Source organism: Myotis yumanensis, unplaced genomic scaffold (assembly GCF_028538775.1).
Source record: "Myotis yumanensis isolate MYYU_CA2020_CCGP unplaced genomic scaffold, mMyoYum1.0.hap1 SCAF_14, whole genome shotgun sequence".
NCBI classification, from domain to species: Eukaryota; Metazoa; Chordata; class Mammalia; order Chiroptera; family Vespertilionidae; genus Myotis; species Myotis yumanensis.
The window spans coordinates 29,202,823-29,222,703 of NW_027223765.1; the positions used below are offsets into that span (position 1 = coordinate 29,202,823).

The window sequence follows — 19,881 nt, forward strand, 5'->3', positions numbered from 1 at the left end:
GGAATGGTTGTAGGGAAGGAGAAGGTTCAAAATCCCCCAATGGTTGTGAGCAACAGAGGTTCTGTCTCTATCGTTTTCCTCACCTTTTCAGACTCTCATCCCTTCTCTCTCTTTTTCCTTTCGCCAGCCACCCCCTCTCTGCCACCAGCTTAAACTGTCTAAAGCTCAACTTCAATCATACTAATAATAGCTAATACTTATAAAGCCCTTACTCTGTGTACCTTTCTAAGCTCTTTACAGTTGTATAAGTTAATTTAATCTGCACAACCCTAAGAGGTAGGTACTATTATTATTCTCATATTACAAATGTGACAACTGAGACCCTGGGGTGTGACTTGTCTCAGGTCCCAGGGTAAAGGGGAGAAAAGGGAGAAAATGAAATCCAGGCAGCCTGGCTCCGTAGCCTGCGTTCTGAGCGACCAAGCCAGGCTCTACTGCCTCTTGTGTTATCCTCCAGTTCAAACACACACCCCAGTTCACTACTCAGTACCACATAAATCCAAACGTTGGCCTGTAACCTGGCTCCCACTGTCCACTGTGATCAATCACTCTACTCCAGCAGGCAAACAGAATTACTTCACATCCGTTAACATTCATTAACACCCTTGGCTTCTTGCTCTGCTTTTCACCCCTCCACCCAGTAGGTCCTTTCCAACTCCAAATTCTTCCCATATTCAACGGCTACCTGAAATGCCACATGCTCTATAAAGACTCCCTTGATTCCTGAGGCGAAAATATGCTCTCCCTCCTCTAATCTCTCATAATACTTTTTAATTCACATGTATCTTAACACCCTTATATTATAAACACTTGCAATACTTTATAATATAACTAAGGTGCACATGCTTTATTTCCACTTGATCTATAAGCTGCATGAGGCCCTCTCCTCTGTGTTCCTCCCAGCCCCCACCCCAGCTCCCATAATTTTTCTTTACTGGAGTCCCCACCCCCATCCCCAAACTTCACATTTATTTGGCAGCGCCCATGACACAATTAACACTCATGGCTAATAACCAGGTGTCCTGGTTCGCTCAGGACTGGGCTGTTTAACATCTGTGGTTTGGGTGTCATTATCAGTAGTGGACCCTCTCACTTTCAAAAGTATTACAGTATGGAAAATAAATCACGGTTGCCCCACTAAAGGCCACTCTCCAGACAGGGCAGTATGACATTGTGTTATTGTGGTTAAGAGCTTGGGCTCTGAGATCAGACTCCTTGGGTTAGAAATTGAGGTCTGCCACTTACTGGCCATGTAACCCTGAGCAAGTGTACCTTGGAATCTTCTGTAAAATGGGTATAACCACAATCTCTCAGGCTCTGAGGAAGATCAAATGAGTTAATCACAGACTTACCGGGCACGCTGTAATAGCGCTCACCAACAGGGGGCCCATGAGTTTGGGCATCCCTTGTCAAACTGTTCTTTACCAAGTGTTAATTGTCTTTATTCATAAATCAGTGTGTGACAGTTGTGCTGAATAGTGTAACCATGAGATTGAGTTAAATGTTACATGAACTGATGATAATTGTGAAAGAAGAAGAATTGTTGCTTCTTTGAACGTTAAATTAAATGCTTGGGACTCAATAAAGATGAGTCACTAAAAAATAGCTGTTGATTTAGCTGTGAGAAAAACCACGATGGGAGAGATTGAGGGGAAAAGCATAAACATCTAGAAAGTCTGTGCACTTTGATTGCTTCATAAATGACTTTAAGTTCTTGCTGTACTTTATAGAGACTGAAACTGGCAATTGGGGGGTGATGCATTTCTACAGATGTGGTTTGTACAAGACAGGGTAGGCAGAACTCCATCAGTGCATGAGCATTAAAAGAAAAGACCTTCGCCCCACATCAAAATTCTGGTGAATAAATGTACATTTGTGTGTTTTCGTTAAAATTAAACATGCAAGGTATGTTTATGCAACTTTTTATTTTCAAAAGCTTCACAGCTTTAGTGGGCTTTTTCAGTAACCACTGTCTCCTATCTGGAGAGTGATAGCTAAGACATTTCTGAACACTTTTTGAATGAATGAGTGAACAAATGCATGGGCTGAGAGGGTGGTTGCAGAAAATGCTGTTGGCTTTGCTCATGTTCTCTTGGCTCTCACCTCTACATGTCAAGCCTGCTTACTGTGAATACATAGCACTTTCCACCTGAGAGCATTTATTTTTGGCTCTGGGAATGTCAGGAGTGAGTGTGGGAGAGTCCATACGCCAGAAATTAGCCCTTCCTCGAACAGAGGGGAACTTGGTGAATAAATGACTCAGCTTCCTCACCCCGCCGCTGAGATATCTGAGGCATATTCTATAGTTGCCCACAGTGGTAACTTACTGGATAATGCAGCCTCTGCTGGCAGCCTCCCCTTCTCTGCCTCACTTCCTTACTCTCTTAATGATGTGTCCTGAAATCATCTTCCAGAAAAACTACTTGTTCTTGAATTCTTGTCTCAGTCTGCTTCAGGAGATACCCAGAGTGAGATATCGGCCCACGCCGTAGGGCCCAGGACAACGCCTTACACAGAGATGTAATAATAGAAGCTGCACAAACTTGATCAAACCAAAGAGCACAAATTTACTTAGAACAAGTTTTTAAGAAACACTTGATTTGATCAAGGAAACAATATTTTAGATTTTTGGTCAACAAAATGTTACCATTTTCGTTGTTACCAGACCAGTTAGCAGAATACTTAAAAAAAAATTCCATTCTTTTTCCTGTCTCCATGCAGCCTTTGAGATGTTTGAGCCTTTAGCTTCAGATGCAGATTTGAGAAAGTCAGTGAGCTCTGCTTTATTTCCTGTCCTCCTGTGTTCTGATCAAACAAGGAGGCTGTTCTCTAAAGGTCTGTATGGAGCTGCTTCAGCCTCAAGTTGGTTGAGAGTCAAGGCAGTGGGGAGGTCCCTGCAATGGATCCCAGGCTCCCAATAATGGGTCACATGTCTGTGGGTCACAGAACCCTCTCTGAAGCTCGGTAGACTCTTCTAATAAGAAGAACTCAAGCCCCAAGTGGTTCTGATGCTTATAACTGTGTCTGAAAATCTCTCACTAATTCCCCAGCTCACCCCATCCTATCCTGAGCACATGGCTTCGACTGTGTATTCCAGGATGAGCGTAAGGCCCCAGGCACCATGCCAGGCCTGATGAGGTCTGTAGATTCATGTGAGCAACAGCAGCTGCCTGGGATGTTATCCAGCGCTCCATCAAACCTCAACAACTGCCCTGGGATGGCTGTGCTGGCTGAGACTGCCCACTGTAGCCAGCGGAAGCCCCCACACACCTGTGGTTAATCCCCTAGAGCAGCAGTTCTGGCCATTGAAGAGCAGGTGACATCCGGGCTAGGCATGGCAAGGTGAATAAACATTGCCCAGTGCCCGGCCAATCGCCAGTCCCCTCATTCTGTATTTTTTTTTCCTTGGGCAAATTTGGTTTCCTGATATTAATTATTCAACAGGAGGTGACAGCCAGTGTATAGCAGCACTGTTGGAACAGAGAATAAAGAGGCACATTGGACACAGCAGCTGCACCTCCCAGACCCTGAAATTTAAGATCTTTATAAATGATCTGTTAAAACTATAGTGACGATAAGCTTATGAATCATGATCTATATTAATCAGGGCTGCTGATATGGAAAGATTAATTGAAACGTGCAGTTCTACACAAATGATAAAGTGGTAACAATTTAATATCAGACAAGAAGAGTGAAGAAATTACACTCCAAGCTTCATGCATCATTACTATGGATATTAATATTTTACCCAGCGCAACAGCATCAGGAATCATAATGAAAATCCATAAGTGGTGCACAGACATGATTAAATACAACAGTCTTTAGGAGCTGTTTGGTGGCGGCAGTTGGGCCATATTTCACTTGGCGGCTGGTGATTCCAGTGATAGAGTCTAGACGAGGGTGATTAAAAATTGTTCCTCCTAAAGGCTGTTAACCTTTTACTACTAAAATGAATTTCTTTGATTTTTAAATTATGTCGTTCTCTTTGCTCTTTTCAAAACCAAACTTGATTCCAAACTTGACAGGATGCTGGGGTCCTTAACATAGGGACAGTCAAAGCAAAATTTCTCAGCTATAGTGTCCTGTCTTAGGAAGTGGCGTTAGTCAGGTCATGGAGAATGGAGGGTCATTGTCTACCTTGACCAGGGTTGGCTAGAAAGAGCGAATGATGAATCATCAGAGACCCTTGGGGATTTCCCAAAGACCAGAAGTTGATAAGGCTGACTTCCTCACCCAACCTTATCTAAGTGGAAATGGAAATGACTTATTCTGAGGTCCTGCTCTCATTGGTATAATTAGGTCACTTATTCAGTTGCTCATCCAACCAACAAGCAAACAAACATGCACCCTCACCTAGGAGTGCAAAAATCTGCCCAATGAGCATGTGATCTAGGTTTAGGAGTTAAAGACCCCAAATCAGTGTGGAGGCATTGAGAATGGAACCGAAGGAGTCCAGAAGTACTTCTTTGCCAGACTGTTTTGTCCACCTTGTGAAATCTTCACTCTCACGTATAAGTCAACAGACTCTTCAAACCCCTTTATCTTCATCTAAAAGGGAGCGAGCGGTCAATGCATATTTGCAGTAGTAAATGCATCACTACCTCAGGTGGTAATAAGAAAAGCAGTCTATTTTCTTAAGGACATTGCGTCTGTTTCTTCGATGTTCTGATTTCTTAAATCTTTACAATAGTGATTCTCAAATGTTGGTGTGTGCCTAGTATCAGTTGGGGGAGGGGAATGCTTGTTAAAAATGTAGTTTTTAGCCTGGTTGGTGTGGCTCAGTTGGTTGAGCATTGTCTCATGCACCTAAAGGTTTTGGGTTTGATTCCCTGGCAGGACACATGCCAGTGTTGTGGACTCGATCCCTGGTCAGGGGCATGCAGGAGGCAGCCAGTCAATGATGTTTCTCTCTTACATCAATGTTTCTCTCTCATTTTCCCTCTAAAATAAAATTATATATATATGTTTTTTAAATGTAGTTTTTAAGAGAAGGCCCTATGGAGATTTCTGGAATTTTTTTGCTAAATAGCTCTCTCCTTTCTGAAGCTCTGCCATGTAACTTCAGCTACCTCAACCGCCCTGAGCTCCTATTTGTTTCCTCTACCCACTGAGACCATGTGCTCAACTTTGGATTTCCTTTGTTGCTTTATGATGTGGAATGCATTTTCAGACAAAGAACTGGGGTGATCATAGTCACTTATTTGTATTCTTTTTACATGGATCACAGTTCTGTGCTGCTTGTCTGAAAACAATGTCTGAAAACAGTAGTTTCTTAGATTTTGTCCAGCTTTCTTGGGGTTTATGGCAGAAGGGTAAATCTGGTCGCAGTTACTTACTAATAGCTTGAAGTGAAAGTTGCTGCCATCACTTTTTCTCTCAAATATGGCAATGATATTCAGATTTCCATCCCTGACAACTTTTCTATCTCATGTTCTGCTACTATCCTCTTCATTCATGAGGCTCCAGCCAAAATCCAGTGTTCTTCTGTCCCTTAAATACACTAATCATCATTCAAATGTGAGCCTTTGTACTTTTCTTCTTTGTGCCTAAAATACTCTTCTCATGCAGGTTGTAGCTCATATGTCACCTCCTCTGAAAGCTTACCCTGACCACTTAACTAAAGTGAACCCTCCAATTTCCCAGTCTACTATATCAACTATTTTATTCATCTTGACTTCAATATACTTGAAATTATCTTGTGTATTTGCTTACATATTTATTTTTTGTTATCTTTCACTAGAATGAAAGTTTCATGAGACAGGAATCATGTCTACCTTACTCATCATGTACCTTTAGAGTCTAGAAGAGTGTGATAGATTCTCAAAAATACTCATTGATTGATGAATGATTGAATGAAAAATACCCCCAAGAAAATACTATCAAATTGAATCCAGAAAAATATAAAAAAATGTTGTACACCATGACCAGGTAGGATTTATCTCAGGAATGCATGGTTGATTTAATGTCTGAACATCAATTGATGCAATACATTACATAAATAGAATATTTAAAAGCATCAGACTTAATGGTAAGGGGTGAATATTTTCCCCCTAAGATCAGAAACAAGATAAGCATATCCACTGTCATTATTTCTATTCAATATTGCACTGGAGATTTTAATCAGTTCAAGAAAAAGAAGGAAAAGGTATCCAGATTGGAAAGGAAGAAGCAAAACTATCTCTATTGCAGATGACAAGATCTGTATATAGGAACCCCTAAAATGTCCTTAAAAAAACCCCTACAGCCGAAACCGGTTTGGCTCAGTGGATAGAGCGTCGGCCTGCGGACTGAAAGGTCCCGGGTTCGATTCCGGTCAAGGGCATGTACCTGGGTTGCGGGCACATCCCCAGTGGGAGATGTGCAGGAGGCAGCTGATCGATGTTTCTCTCTCATCAATGTTTCTAACTCTCTATCTCTCTCCCTTCCTCTCTGTAAAAAATCAATAAAATATATATTTTTAAAAAAACCCCTACAGCTAGACCTAATAAACGAGTTCAGTAAGGTTACAAAATACATGAATATACATAGGTCAACTTTATTTTTGTACAATAATAATGAGGAAACCAAAAATAAAATTAAGAAAACAATTCCATTTACAATAACATGAAAAAGGATAAAATACTTAGGATTAATTTAATAAAGAAGTATAAAACTTATACTTTGAAAACTATAAAACATTGTTAAAAGAAATTAAGAAAGACTAAACTTACTACAAAACTATTAATCAAGATAAGGTAGTACTGCATAAGGCTAGACACATAGCTAAAAGGAACAGAATTGAAAGTACAGGGGGAAAATCCATGAATCTGTGGTCAGCAAGAGTGGGGAAAAAAGTCAACAAATGTTGCTGGGACTACTGCATATTCACATGCAAAAGAATGAAATCACACCACATATAAAAATCAACTAAAAGTGGATCAAAGACCCAAATGTAAGAGCTAAAATGCTAAGACCTTTAAAAGAAGTCATAGGTGTAAATCTTTCTGACTCTGAATTAGGCACTGCTTTCTTAGACATGACAAGGGCACAAACAATCTAAGAAAAATAGATAAATTGGATTTCATCAAAATTAAAAACTTGTGCTTTAAAGGATACTATCAAGTAAATTAAAAGTTACCCACAAAATGAAAGAAAATACTTGCAAATCATATATCTGATGAGTAGAGTATTCAGAATATATACATATCAATAACAAAACTCAATAATGAAAAGGTGAGTAACCCAATTAAAAATAGGCGAAAGGAAATGCTGAATAGAGACATACCATGATTTGAAAGGAAAGACTTGAAATTGTAAGGATGGCAATTCTCCAGAAATTTAATTTGTAAATGCAAATAAATGTCAATCAAAGGCCCAAAATGGTATTTTGTGGAACTTGAAAGGATGATTTTAAAGTTTACCGAGCAGAGAAAATGCATACAGACGAACCAAGAAATGAATTAAGGAGAACAATGAAGGAGTTTTCGCCTACCAGATATTAACACATTTTATAATGTCATAGCAACTTAAACATTTTGATGTTGGTATTCAAATAGACAACTTAATAAAAGAATACAGCAACAAACTAAGAGACATTGTAATTAATAGCCTTTTGTAGTCCTTCTAAGAGCCTTGGATTGGATGCAATTGCTAAAATCTCTGTCCAGAGCACACAGGCTATGTTGTATTCCTTGAAGAAATGCTGGTAGAGGGAACAGATGAGGCAACATGTCAGTTTGGAAATACTGACAAATTTAGAGGGAAAATAGTGGGTATGCGCAGTATCCCAGGCATTTAAATATCACCAAAGTCCACCCACTCATAAATTCTCCTTTGTTTAATGTCCAACCCAAATGTGTCTAGTATTTTCTCAAGGTGAAAGTGACTAAACTATATGGAAATTTGTCCTTCATTAATGTTCACAATTTTTCAGTGGTCTTATTATATTAACACGAAGAAGGGTGTCTCTAATTGGGGAAACTAAGAGTAGACATTTTCCCTAGACCTTCTCTGCTTTTGGCTCAGTCTTCTGTGTTTGGCAACATGTGGTCTTCTCCCTCTTTATCTTCTTTCTGTCCGTCAACTGTATCAGGATAACTACACAGAGTTACTAAAAGCAACTCTGTCCAAAAAAAGTTGTTGCCCTTTTTGAAAGACTTTTCATGCAAATGCAATCATACACATTTCACTACATACCACTCTAATTTTTTATTCTAATATTGTAATACTCTTTCAATTTATCAGGTCCCTTTCATAAGAGAAGTTAATATATGATTAATATGTCACTTAAAGAGTGGAGAAAGAACTTACTGTTTATTAAATGGTGTTGTGACAATCAATTATTAAGTTTTTAACTTAGATTACTCCCTCACACCATAATCAAAGTTAATTCTAGATGAACTAAAGAAATACATATCAAAAACAAAATTTAAGGTTTCAAAAATATGTGAAAACATTTTTGTAAACTTTGAATGGTGTAGCACCAGTTTCCATTGTAAAACATGTAGAATTATACCAAACATTTAAAGAATAATTAATAGCAATATCATTGGTAATTCAGTCAATGCAAATTAAGCAAGTAAATGCAATTTAAAGTAATAATGACATAGCATTTTTTACTCTTCTGATGATCAAATTAAAAATATTTTTAACATCCCGTGTGCATGTCATATAGACAAGTAGCCCCTATAATATGTTGGTGAGAAAAGTTAGAAATGCCTTTTTGGAAGGTAAATTTGCAATATAAAGATAATAAGGTAAAAATTTAAATGTTTATATTTTGTCCCAGCTACTCTGTTCCTGGAATTCTCTCCTACAGAAATAAACCCATTTCAGCAATATGGATTTAGCATTATTTAAAACAGGCAAATTGAAACCAATATAAATGACCTGTAATTGGGGAGTGGTCAAAAAACTGATGGCCCACCCATAGTGTACTCATCAGAGTTCTTCAGAGAAACAGAGCCAACATAAATCTCTTTACTTCTAGACTTATTGTTAGGAATTGGCTCATGTGATTAAAGAGGCTGACAAGTCCCAAGTTCTGCAGTCAGCAAACTGGAGATCCAGGAGAGCGGATGGAGCAGTTCCCGTCGGGAAGCTGGCAGGCTTGAGATTCAGGAAAAGCAGGGGAAAATCAATGCCCAGCTCAAAGGGAGTCAAACAGACATTGTTCCCCTCTTACTCTGCCATTCTGTTCTATTCAGGCCTTCACCTGATTAGATGGGGCCCACCCCCATTGGGGAAGGCAATCTCCTTTAAGCGGTCTCCTGACTCAGATGTTACTCTTGTCTGGAAACACTCTCCAAGACACACTCAGAATAATGTTTGCCCAAATGTCTGGGCACTCCACGGCCCAGTCAAGTTAACACAAAATCAGCCCTCACACATATTATGAAATACTACTTGGTCTTTTTTTAAAAAAAAAAAAGAAAGAAAAAGAATAAGGTAGATCTGTATAATTCAACTTGAAAAGATTTCTGAGCCATATTGTTAAATGAAAAAAATAATCACTGAATAAGAATAGAGTACTATTCTTATTTATATTCCCCTATGCTAATTTTATATATTTATATGTGGACATATTTAAATACAAGAAAAGGGTCTAGAATCTTATTTCTTTGGTCTCTAAGTTTCAAGAAACAGGCACTTTCTCTCTAACCCAGTGAATTTGAATTCTAGTAAGTAGGATCCAGAGCTCAAACAGTATCACTGGGGCTTTCCTCCTCCCCATCCCTCAGATCTTCCTTCTGTGTGTGTGATCCCTCCAGGGCGAGCCAATGACTGTTCTGGTACATGAGAAGATCCTTCTTGGTACTTTAAAGCCATACCCTATTCAGCCCAACATACATTCTGCTATCTTATCCACTAATATAATTTATTTTCAATTAAGAATGAACGAGAGCTCCCTAAGCAGCTTTCTGATAAGTAACTTACAAGGCATGTGAACATGATGATAATCAGAGCATCACTGATAGGACAACACAGCGGCATTCTGGACTCCAGGCAACACTGTTCAGGAAGGAGACCCAGGGACCGGTCATGACTGAGACGCTCCCTCAGCTGATGTGGAGGGAGGCCTTCTGCAGAGCTTCCTGCTCCAGGATATTTATAAATACCCTGGCCAGGGAGACTCAGTTGACTGAAGCATTGCCCCGTACACCAAAGGGTTTCGGGTTCCATGCCTGGTCAGGGTGTGTACGGGACACAACTGGTAGATGTTTCTCTGATATCTCTCTCTTTCTCTTTCTCTCTCCATCTCCCCCTCTCTCCCTCTCTCCTCTCTCTTCTCTCTCCCCTCTCTCCCCTCTCTCCCTCTCCTTTCTTCTCTTTCCCTTCCTTTCTTCTCTTTCCCTCTCCTTTCTTCTCTTTCCCTCTCCTTTCCTCTCTCTCTCTAACAAAAAAGATCATCAATTTAAAAAGATAGTGGAACATGGCATATGCATTTTAGCTTTATTTCCACGACCTGGAACTGCATCTCACTTAGCCTTTTTCTAAATACTCATATTTACTCCTGATGCCACATAGCGCAGAGCCAAGCATATGGCGGGTCCTTACTGACTGATGGTATAAACTGACCTTCGCCTTACACTTGCACACACACACGTGTGTGTGTGTGTGTGTGGGGGGGGTGTGTCACTGGCAGGTTAAGCAGGGAAAGTGAATGACAAAGATCCTGAAAGATCCAGGTGAGGAAGAACTGAGTTCAAATCACCTGGAGACGACTCTGAGAATTGCATTCCCAATTGTCCTCTCAAGTTCCATTCAACCAGAAAGGAGCTGTTAATTCTGCATGGTTTGCCTAATATTTCTGTAAATCAATGCAGTGGAGGTAGAATGGAATAGCAATTAGGAGGAAGAACCTTGACGTCAGGCAGATAGGCATCCCAGCTTTGGCTCTGTGAAGCCCTAGTTTTATACCTTGAACAAGTGAACTGTAAGTCACAGTTTATTTGTAAATTGGCATAATAATAGTGCCTTGCTTGGAGCATTGTTGCAAGGGCTAATGAGTGCTTGGTTTTGTAATAAATCACACACACATATACATACTCTAAACTACTAGGTGTGCTTGATCAAATTCATACAACCACTAAATTCCCTAAGAAAAGAAATCGCCAACCAGCTCCCAGAAGAGTACATGCAGACCTGACTAAATCTACGTTTTAAAATAGACTCTTCCCCCAGTGACTTGTAAAATGCTGTAAACCGACATGTGTACTCTCTTAAGTGACACTTGATCTTCAAAGTGATCTGCCTCCTGAATCATCAACAATGTAGTCATGTCCATTTAGTTTTAGTGCGTAGTGAATTATATTCTAAGATTTCTTTTTTAAATTGGTAACCCAAATAAAGTATTTTGGGTAATCTTCTGTAAAACGGAAAACCTTCCTTAAATAGAACAACCCATTCTGTGACCAAGTCAAGAATTATACAGACCAAGTACCTAGAAATCTTGCTATGACAACAATTGGGAAAAAAGTAACTGTTATTGACCAACGGAATTATTTTCAACACTAATGATTTATACTTTCCAATAACTAGAAAACATTTCCATTTGATTGAGTTTGACAGACATTTACAGAGCACACCAGGAGCCCCTAGTTCTCAAGGACCTCACAATGCCATGAGGGAGACAAACAGGCCATTTAGAATTCCCACCAAGTGGTAGCAGTGCTATGATGGAGACAATAGGACTATTAGAAATGTCTTGACTTTTGAAATTTTTATAATGAAAATAATCTGGCAAACCTCAATTTTTAAAGTGCTTTTGGAGAAAATATCTGTATCTATGTTGAACCTGTCCGATTTTACAATTTCTGATTATTTTAGGGCTACTAGATTAGGTAAGTGATGGGCAGGTCCACACACAGATACAGTATGTGTTCACCAGCACAACTACCTTTCACTCCCCTGCAGAAAAGGCCTCGAAGGTTTCTGGGAGTGAGACACTGGCATCCGTCTCCCAGAATCAGGATGGTGCTGGGCACCGGAGCAGGCCAGTGGTGTGTGAGGGAGGGACTTCCAAGGCTCAACCCCTAGCCTGGATTGGAGCCTCCACCTCTATGGGGTGAGCAGTGTGCTCCCAGTCCTCTGCCTCCTCTATGTGAACATCCACCACCTCGCGGTGTCGCTGCCTGTCTCTGGTCTGCCTCTCCTGCCAGACTGGCATCCTAGAGGGCAGCGAGCTTGTCCTATTGATTTGCAGATCCACCGTTGCTGGCACAGCACCTGCTTCAGTGAGCACTCAATAAATGTTTGTTGAAAGAAGAATGAACAAATATTATAGGCAAAGTGTATAATCCAGGGATTGTAATCAACTCTAAGCTAATTCCTAGTCAATTTCTAGCAGTGGCTTATGGCCATATTAAACCTTGCATTAGAATGATTTATGATGCCTGGCTTATCACAATGACAATAACATACTCAATGAAGTAATAAATGAATTGTATTTTAGGCATGGTCAATTGTCAAACTAGAAATTAATTTAATTCAGAGTTTTGGTTTTTATCAATAATACGATCACATAGAAATATTTTAGGAGCTCAGAGTCATGCTATAGTATTCAGACACTTAAGACTCAAGCAGCTTTTATTTCCTTAAGAACTTTAATTGAGGAACAACCATTTTAATTGCTATAGACATTTATTTAGCATCTGGTTTTGTAGCTATTTAAATAAGTAAGTTTTGCTGTAATAAAACATGTACATTTGTCTTGAATGAATAACATCATTTTTTTATGGGAGTGTATCTTGTACACTGCAATTAAAGTCTTCTATAGCAACTGGTTTTCAAAACGTATATAGAGTTATAATCCCAAAAGACATTTGCTGTAAAAAGGTGTGAGTAGATAGAAGTATATAAATTGAAAGATATTAAATTTTTTTTCTCCTTGGAACCCTAATGGTATTTCTATTATATCATTTGCAAACAGTCATATGCTTTGGGGGAAAAAAGGTAATTTATGGCGTGGAATCCCCAAACCACATGGTCCTTTCTCATCTCACTTCCTCTCTTATTCTTAACCTGCCCCATTTGCATTCCTGCACCCACGTGAGAATATTGTAGTCACAGACACATCTGATGATTAGCTTTTAGAAAAATGGTAAATTTTATTATTTTTCATTTCTAGTAACGAAGGTGAAGATGGAGTGATAAACTTTATAACTGAGTGGTATATTTTAGGTGATATTTGCATGTTGAAATATATGTGTATATATTTATATACACGTATGTGATAGTCCACTTTTAGGGACACATTGAAAGCCATTTCCAGAAATCTTCCATTTTACGATCATTTATTGGGTTCATTGTCTCCTCCTGGTATTTATTCCTTCTACAGCTTCCTGTTGTCTTGCCTAAGAGAGCACACATGTCAGTGGCAAACTCATTTGGTCAAATTCCCATGAACCACAACTAGGGACTCTAGCCATTTAGCTGTTTGAAAAGAATTCATGACTGACCAAAGTGCTGGGTTGTTTTTTTGTTTTTGTTTTTGTTTTTACTGGAGAGAAATGATGAGTTGGAAAGGAGAGTGATAAAAAAGAGGGTAACTTTCCCAGTGGAAAAATGCATTTAAGAGACCTTGCTTAGTTTCTGTTTGCATTCCCATCGTCCCTCCTTCAGATCCCAGGAAGGATTTCTTTTAAACTGTTTGTAAAGCAGTTTAAAAGCATCTTGAGGGTTTTGGGGAGTGATCTCAAAAACCCTTTCCCCCAAAACAATCTGCATGCATATGAAAAAAGATGGTGATTGGTACCATTAATTGAGACAAGAGGAAAACAAGTTCGGCCACACTGTGCTATTCGTTTTAAATGGTTTTCTCCATTCCCTAAAACCCATAGAGTATTTTAATTGTTGCCTCTCCAAAGCTCCTTTTGATCCCTTTCACTTGTGCTGCCTGCAGCCTTGTTTCTGAAATTTATACTATGTCCGAAATCCTAGATTAAAAACCTAGCAGTATGGCTCGATACATTTAGCTCTCTTTCTCTCTAGGTGTTTGACACCCTTATTGAGGGTCCATCCTGTCATCTGGCCATCTGTGTCTATGTAGATGTGTGCAAGTCACACACACACACACACACACACACACACACAGCAGGAATTGACTTCAGTGCCACTTTGCATCATCACCCCTATTAGGATTATCTGAGGATAGGAATTGTGGGTAAAAGAAGATCTATTTCTTTTCCAAAGGGTGAGAAAAATGGGAGGGTGTCAGGGAGAGGGAGAAGAGAGAAAGTGTGTGTGTGTTTTGGGCAGGGGGAGGGAGAAAAAGAGAGGGGGACTATGAGTGAGTGTGGAGGGAGGAGGGGAAATGAAAGGATATTATATATTTTTTTGTATCTGTCATTTCCCTGCTATCTCCCATATGACTTCTTAATCCATCAGAATGCTGGGAAGATAATGTTTTGGGCGAAATAACATGAGAGAGAGGATAGACTCCCAAGGACCAATATCTTTATTGCTCGGAGGATAAACGGATTATGTCAGCCATTTTCTGTTGCTGACAGCTTTTCTTATTAACCGATTTTATTTTTTAATCTTCCAGGGAAGAAATATGGTTTTATGTCACAATAAAACGCCGGTCACATCTAATTCTGCCCTCAAACAAACAGATTTCTGAAAGCCTTGCAGAGAAATTTGAAATAACTTTAAAGAGGGGGTTTTTGGATAAAGTCTTTATCCAGGGGCTTGTTCAACTGCAGTGTAAAAGGTTTAGAGAGAGAGAGGAGAGGAGAGGGGAGAGAGAGAGGAATAGAGGGAGGGAGGGACAAGGGAAGAGGGAGAGAAGAAAAGGAGAAAGGAAGACCCGCACAGGGGGGTTTGCCTGGTGATCTCTCTTCGAACCCACGCCAGCAGAGTCAGGAAACTGCCCTTTGGATGAAGGAGGCCTGGGCAGGTGAGCAGAGGGGAAGTGAACCTTCTTGGAGCTTTGGGTTTGGGAAGCTGCTTATACACACACCCCTGAAACAGACACTCGTGCCCAGTTGTCCTGGAACCATTCGTGGTTGATGGCATCTGTTAGGAGTCATAAACAAATCAATGTGAGGCATTTAAAGCTCAGAGGCAATTCTAGTCTTTTCTCCATGATTCCTTTGCCAGGAGATTTCAACCTGCTTGAGGATTTAGGTCCTGTGTTCCCCCAAGAAAATCTTCTGTCAAACACCCCAGACAGCTCCAGCCTTTGCTTGCTTGGGTCGGCTCGCGGCGCGCACATCAGCATCACTAACATTAAAAAAAACACCGCTCGTTTCTTCTCTTCCGTTTGGCACAAAGCAATTTAGCCAGATAGGGCCCCTGCCCACCAGGGGCTTAGCCCAGAAAACGTCCTTAATTTGTGTGCCTCTCGCTTTGTCCAGCGCTCTGCTCACTGCAAGCCCCGTTACCTTGATTGATAGTGATGGCCCAGTCTTACATCGCGCCCTGCGGCAGGTATCGGTGATATAGAGCACTTTAACAATCTGTTAAAAATAAATCGCTTGGATTTTTCTAAGGTGGTGTTTTGTATACGGGAAACTGGCTTTTCAAGAAAGTATTCTGAAACCTGGGGCAGTTTGGGAACTTAAAACTTGTCCTAAGGCAAGTCAGCCAAGCTGAGCACCCCCAGCTGTGAGAAGAGCAAGGTTCTCAGGAATTAGGCTGAGCTAAACATCTTACCTGCAGGCAAAGAGTGGATTTTCCTGCTTTACCTGAAGAGACAGAGAACTGGTAGAATGGAGAGAATAGGCCATGTGAAGTCTTCCCATCCTGAAGTAAAATGTATGCCAGGACCTGCCAGAAGTGCTTTGACTCTAAGCTGTGATTTAAAAATTATTATTTTTTTTTACTATGCATAGATCTTCCCCCCCCAAAAAATATATAAGTAATTATATTTAAATAAAAATGGGCTAAATGCTTGTGTTAAAAAATAGACTAAGTTTGAAAATTCTATGTGCCATTTACAATAGCTACATTTAAACATAAAATACAGAAAGATCGACAGTAAGTGAACAGTTTTATTGGCTTTGATGTATGTGTATAACTGTGTTCAACACACCCATCAACACTTAGAACGTTTGTATCAATCCTGATCCAAATGGATGGTGTCCCTGAAGCTGCCACCACACCATCTGGGCAGATATTTGTGGTGGCCCAGCCGGCAGCCCGGGTGAAGAGATGCCGGGGTATAGGTAATGAGCAGGTTATTCGACATGGGAAGAATAACTGTTATATTCTGCCTTTCTGTTTATCAAGCACTTTCATGCATATTATCTTAGCATGTCCTTCCAGATGACAAAGGTAATGACAGTAGTATGAATAACAACAGCACAATAAGCACAGACACTGATTTATGTATTTTATGTCAAGCACATATATCATTATACTTAATCCTTCCAACAACCCTTTAAGGTCTGTACATTTTATAGTTGAAGAAAGTGAAGCAAGGAGAAGTTAGGTAACTTGCCCAAGACACAAGTAAGTGTTAGAGTCTGATTCTCTGCCTCTAGAAACTGTTTTTAACTAAACACACAAAGCCTGGGACGGGCAGATGACATATTGACAAAAGTCGCACAGCCAATTCAACCTACCCCTTCAGCCTCATTCTCACTCTGTGCCCCCACCCTGTACACCTCCTACTCCATGCCTCAGACCCAGAGCTAATTGGTCTCTGGGCTTGCCATCACCTTTTAGGCCTCTGTGCCTTGTTTTGTTTTGTTGGTTTTTGCTTGTCTATTTTATTATAAGGGCAAGTTTCCCCAGCAATCAGTGGTGGGAAAATAACAAAATAAAAAATCCCTAAGCTGCACAATAAGAACCTGGGAATACAGGCTAGGGATGTGTTTGACAGGGTGGGGAGGAGGGGAACAGACAGATGACCTGCCATGGAGGAGAAGGTGTAGGTGTAGGAGGTGTTGGAAGTTGTCCAGCACCCAAGGTCACCCTCTCAGCATGCTGGCCTTCTTTGGGTCTTCACCAGAAGGACCATGGCGCGCAACCTGCAATACAAGAGTATAGTAGCCCAGTTCTTGGAGTCCATGGCTGGATACTGGTTGTCGGAGGACACATCAATTTCTGTAGACTTCTCTTCCTGAAACAACCTTTGTAGAAAAGGTGCAGCTAAGCAGTGGATTGACTCATCCAGGGTGGTCATAAAATAGCTCCCACAGGAGGCAAACTTGAGGTTGTGGTGGTGGATGTATCTATGTATGATGGCCTTAAACTTCTTCTGGTGTATGTGCAGGGTTATGATATCACTCGTTCGCAGGCCCACTAACATCCATTCCTCACTGGGGTCGTGGGTAATGCTGAGGATCTCATAGTGTTGACTGTGTTGCTGCAGCTTCTGGTAGCTCTTCAGGTCTCAGGAATACAGGCTGGTGTCTTCACCTCTGGTGCCAAACCTACTGCCCATAATATCCACACATCAAGACCCATATTCAGGAACTTCATGCTTCCTGATCAAGATTTAGTTCTTCAAACCCCAAATCTCAATGAATCCTTTGAAACAAGCTAAGCAGATCTGGGCATTGGAGGAGATGGCCAGAGAGTGGCATTTGGGGCCTGTGGAGGCAAGCTGTGTCCTGATATGGGGTGTGGGTGCCAGATCCCAAAGAGTCAGGGTTCAGGACAGACCCCCAGTGATCAGGCTCTGCTCTTTGGGGAACACCTTACAGGTGAGGACACAGTTCTGATGGTCCTGAAAGTTCAGCTGAACCTGAGGGGCCTTGTTCCTGGTCTGCAGAGTACTCTCACCCCACACCCTGAGGTAGCCATGACCACACGTGTACATATGATCGAGCTGCTGGTGGCAATGGCACAGTCTTTCTTGCTGTGGTGGAATATGCCGACCTTCTGGGATGCACGTGGGGTCTCCTACCTGCCCACCACTTCATCTGCAATAGGAGGGATTTCTCTGAGGAATGACCAGACTTCTTTACTGGGAGGAGGTGAAAGACAAGGCTGATTTATGTAAACTCAGATCCTGGTAGGCTGGAGACAGACTCTGCTTCTCCTGGCTCCCATCAGAGAGCCGGCAGGCCTGGAGCTCAGACCTGTGTAGGCCTGGAGGGCCCACTGCTGCTCATCTCCTGATGAACTGGGCCATGCTGTACTGGGGAGCCTGGGGGTCACTGGGGCGTACCATGCACCCCATCCAGTTGGGACTGTGCTTGATGCCCATGCTGGGAGGAAATGTCAGAACATTTTGGCTCATACCTCTTCTCCTCTGGTTCATCATACATTCTGAGGAAACTGAATGAGGTCTCTTCCTTCTCTCCACTCATGTTCTCAGATTGATAAAAAGCCCGGGCCACCTGTTTCTAGGGCTTGAGAAATGGGCCCATCAAACCGATGCTTGGGTTCCCAATTCGTCCTGATCCCTGCTGAAAGCAGACGATCAAACCCTGGGGATGGGAAGTTGGCAGAGCTGAGATCTAGCCAGTGCTAGAAACCTCCTCCCCTAGCTCTGGACCCTCTCTACACCCAGGAACTTGCCTCTGTGCCTCTGAATGTGTCCTTTCCTCATCTATTGGACAAATCTCACTCAGCTTTCAAGGCTCAGCTGTATTAACACCTCCTCAGTGAATTCCCCTTGGAACTCCATGTGTGGTTTGTTCCTTTCCTGGCATCCCTTTACTACCCCACTCATCTCATTGGCCGTGTCCTTGTCTTTCCCAGTAATTATGAGCCCCTCAAGGGCAGAGGCTGTGTTTTTGCTTTCCTCTGTTTCTGGTGCCTAGTACTGTGCTTGCCAAAGGGCCTACTTGAGTGGTTTTCACTAAAATATATTAAGACTTACATCTTCACTTTTAAAGGGGAAGAGGTGCTGTGTTTATCTCAAGCCTCTGGGTTATGCCTCGTCACTTGAAACCCATGGCTGTGAGACACCTGCACCAGCTAGTGGTGATGTGCTTGGTTTAGGAGTTCCTTTTCTGAGACACAAGCGCTATCCGTTCAAAAGTCTCAGAGTTGTTAAAATTCCAGACCAGAAGATACAAAAATGTCTCAGTGCAAGATGTTTTTTTTATTTACAATTCTGTAACAAAAAGAATATGGTCCTACCTGTTTGGCATCGCTGAGGACCCAGCGTTCTGCCAAAGAGCCTTCACCCAAACTTTGCAAAGTGTGGCTAGAAACTTCTTAAAAATGCTGCACACCTTTATCCTGCTCTTTGCTTTCACGTGAGCACCTCCTGAGCAATTTTATAACGTACTTTAACACGAGATTTTACATCTGACATCCCACATCCAGTGTTCTATAGGACATTAATAGGAGCAGGAAAGGGATAGACACGGGGTCAAAGAAGCATGAAATGTGATGTTTACATTAGTTTCTTGAGAGCAGTACTTTTCAGAGTGTCTATTGTGTAGTGTTTCATTTATTAAAATGGGGGACCCGTTTTGGAGAGGCTCCAGTCAACATCTCCTATAATAATGTGCTTGTCCATAGTCTAGTAAGCATTCTTCACCTCTTAAGCATAAACAGCCTTGACTCATTTTCCCCCTCAAAGAATATTTCTAATTGGTGCTTTCAAACATAAAACCATGTTGACCACAACCTGCATTGGGTTACACAGTCTCTGAGGACTTGAAACTTTCAGGCTCTTCTTAGAAATCTCAGTGGATCTCTCAGAAATACCAATTGACAAGCAGGTAATGGAGGGTGGCTCTCGTGCTGACCTACACAGGGAAGCTACTATGAGAAGGTCTGACTGTTGACACAGACTAAGATACCATGGTATGGAGTCATGCAGAAGCCAAAAGTCCTGGGCTCACAGCAGCCAGACGAGCATGGTGTGAGTCTTTGATGCATTTACAACAGGGAGAACTGTTTGTGCTTTTTCTGAAGTCTGAGGTTCAGATGGCTGTCACTGGGTTCTCTTGCATTCGTCTCTCTCACTCAATGGTCCATAAAATGCATCAT

At 41.3% G+C, this 19,881-nt stretch overlaps 1 pseudogene; it reads right to left on the reverse strand.

Moving 5' to 3' along the window:
• Positions 1–16,903: 16,903 nt before the first annotated feature.
• On the reverse strand, positions 16,904–18,242 carry LOC138992616 (transducin-like enhancer protein 7; annotated as a pseudogene).
• Between the last annotated feature and the right edge of the window lie 1,639 nt (positions 18,243–19,881).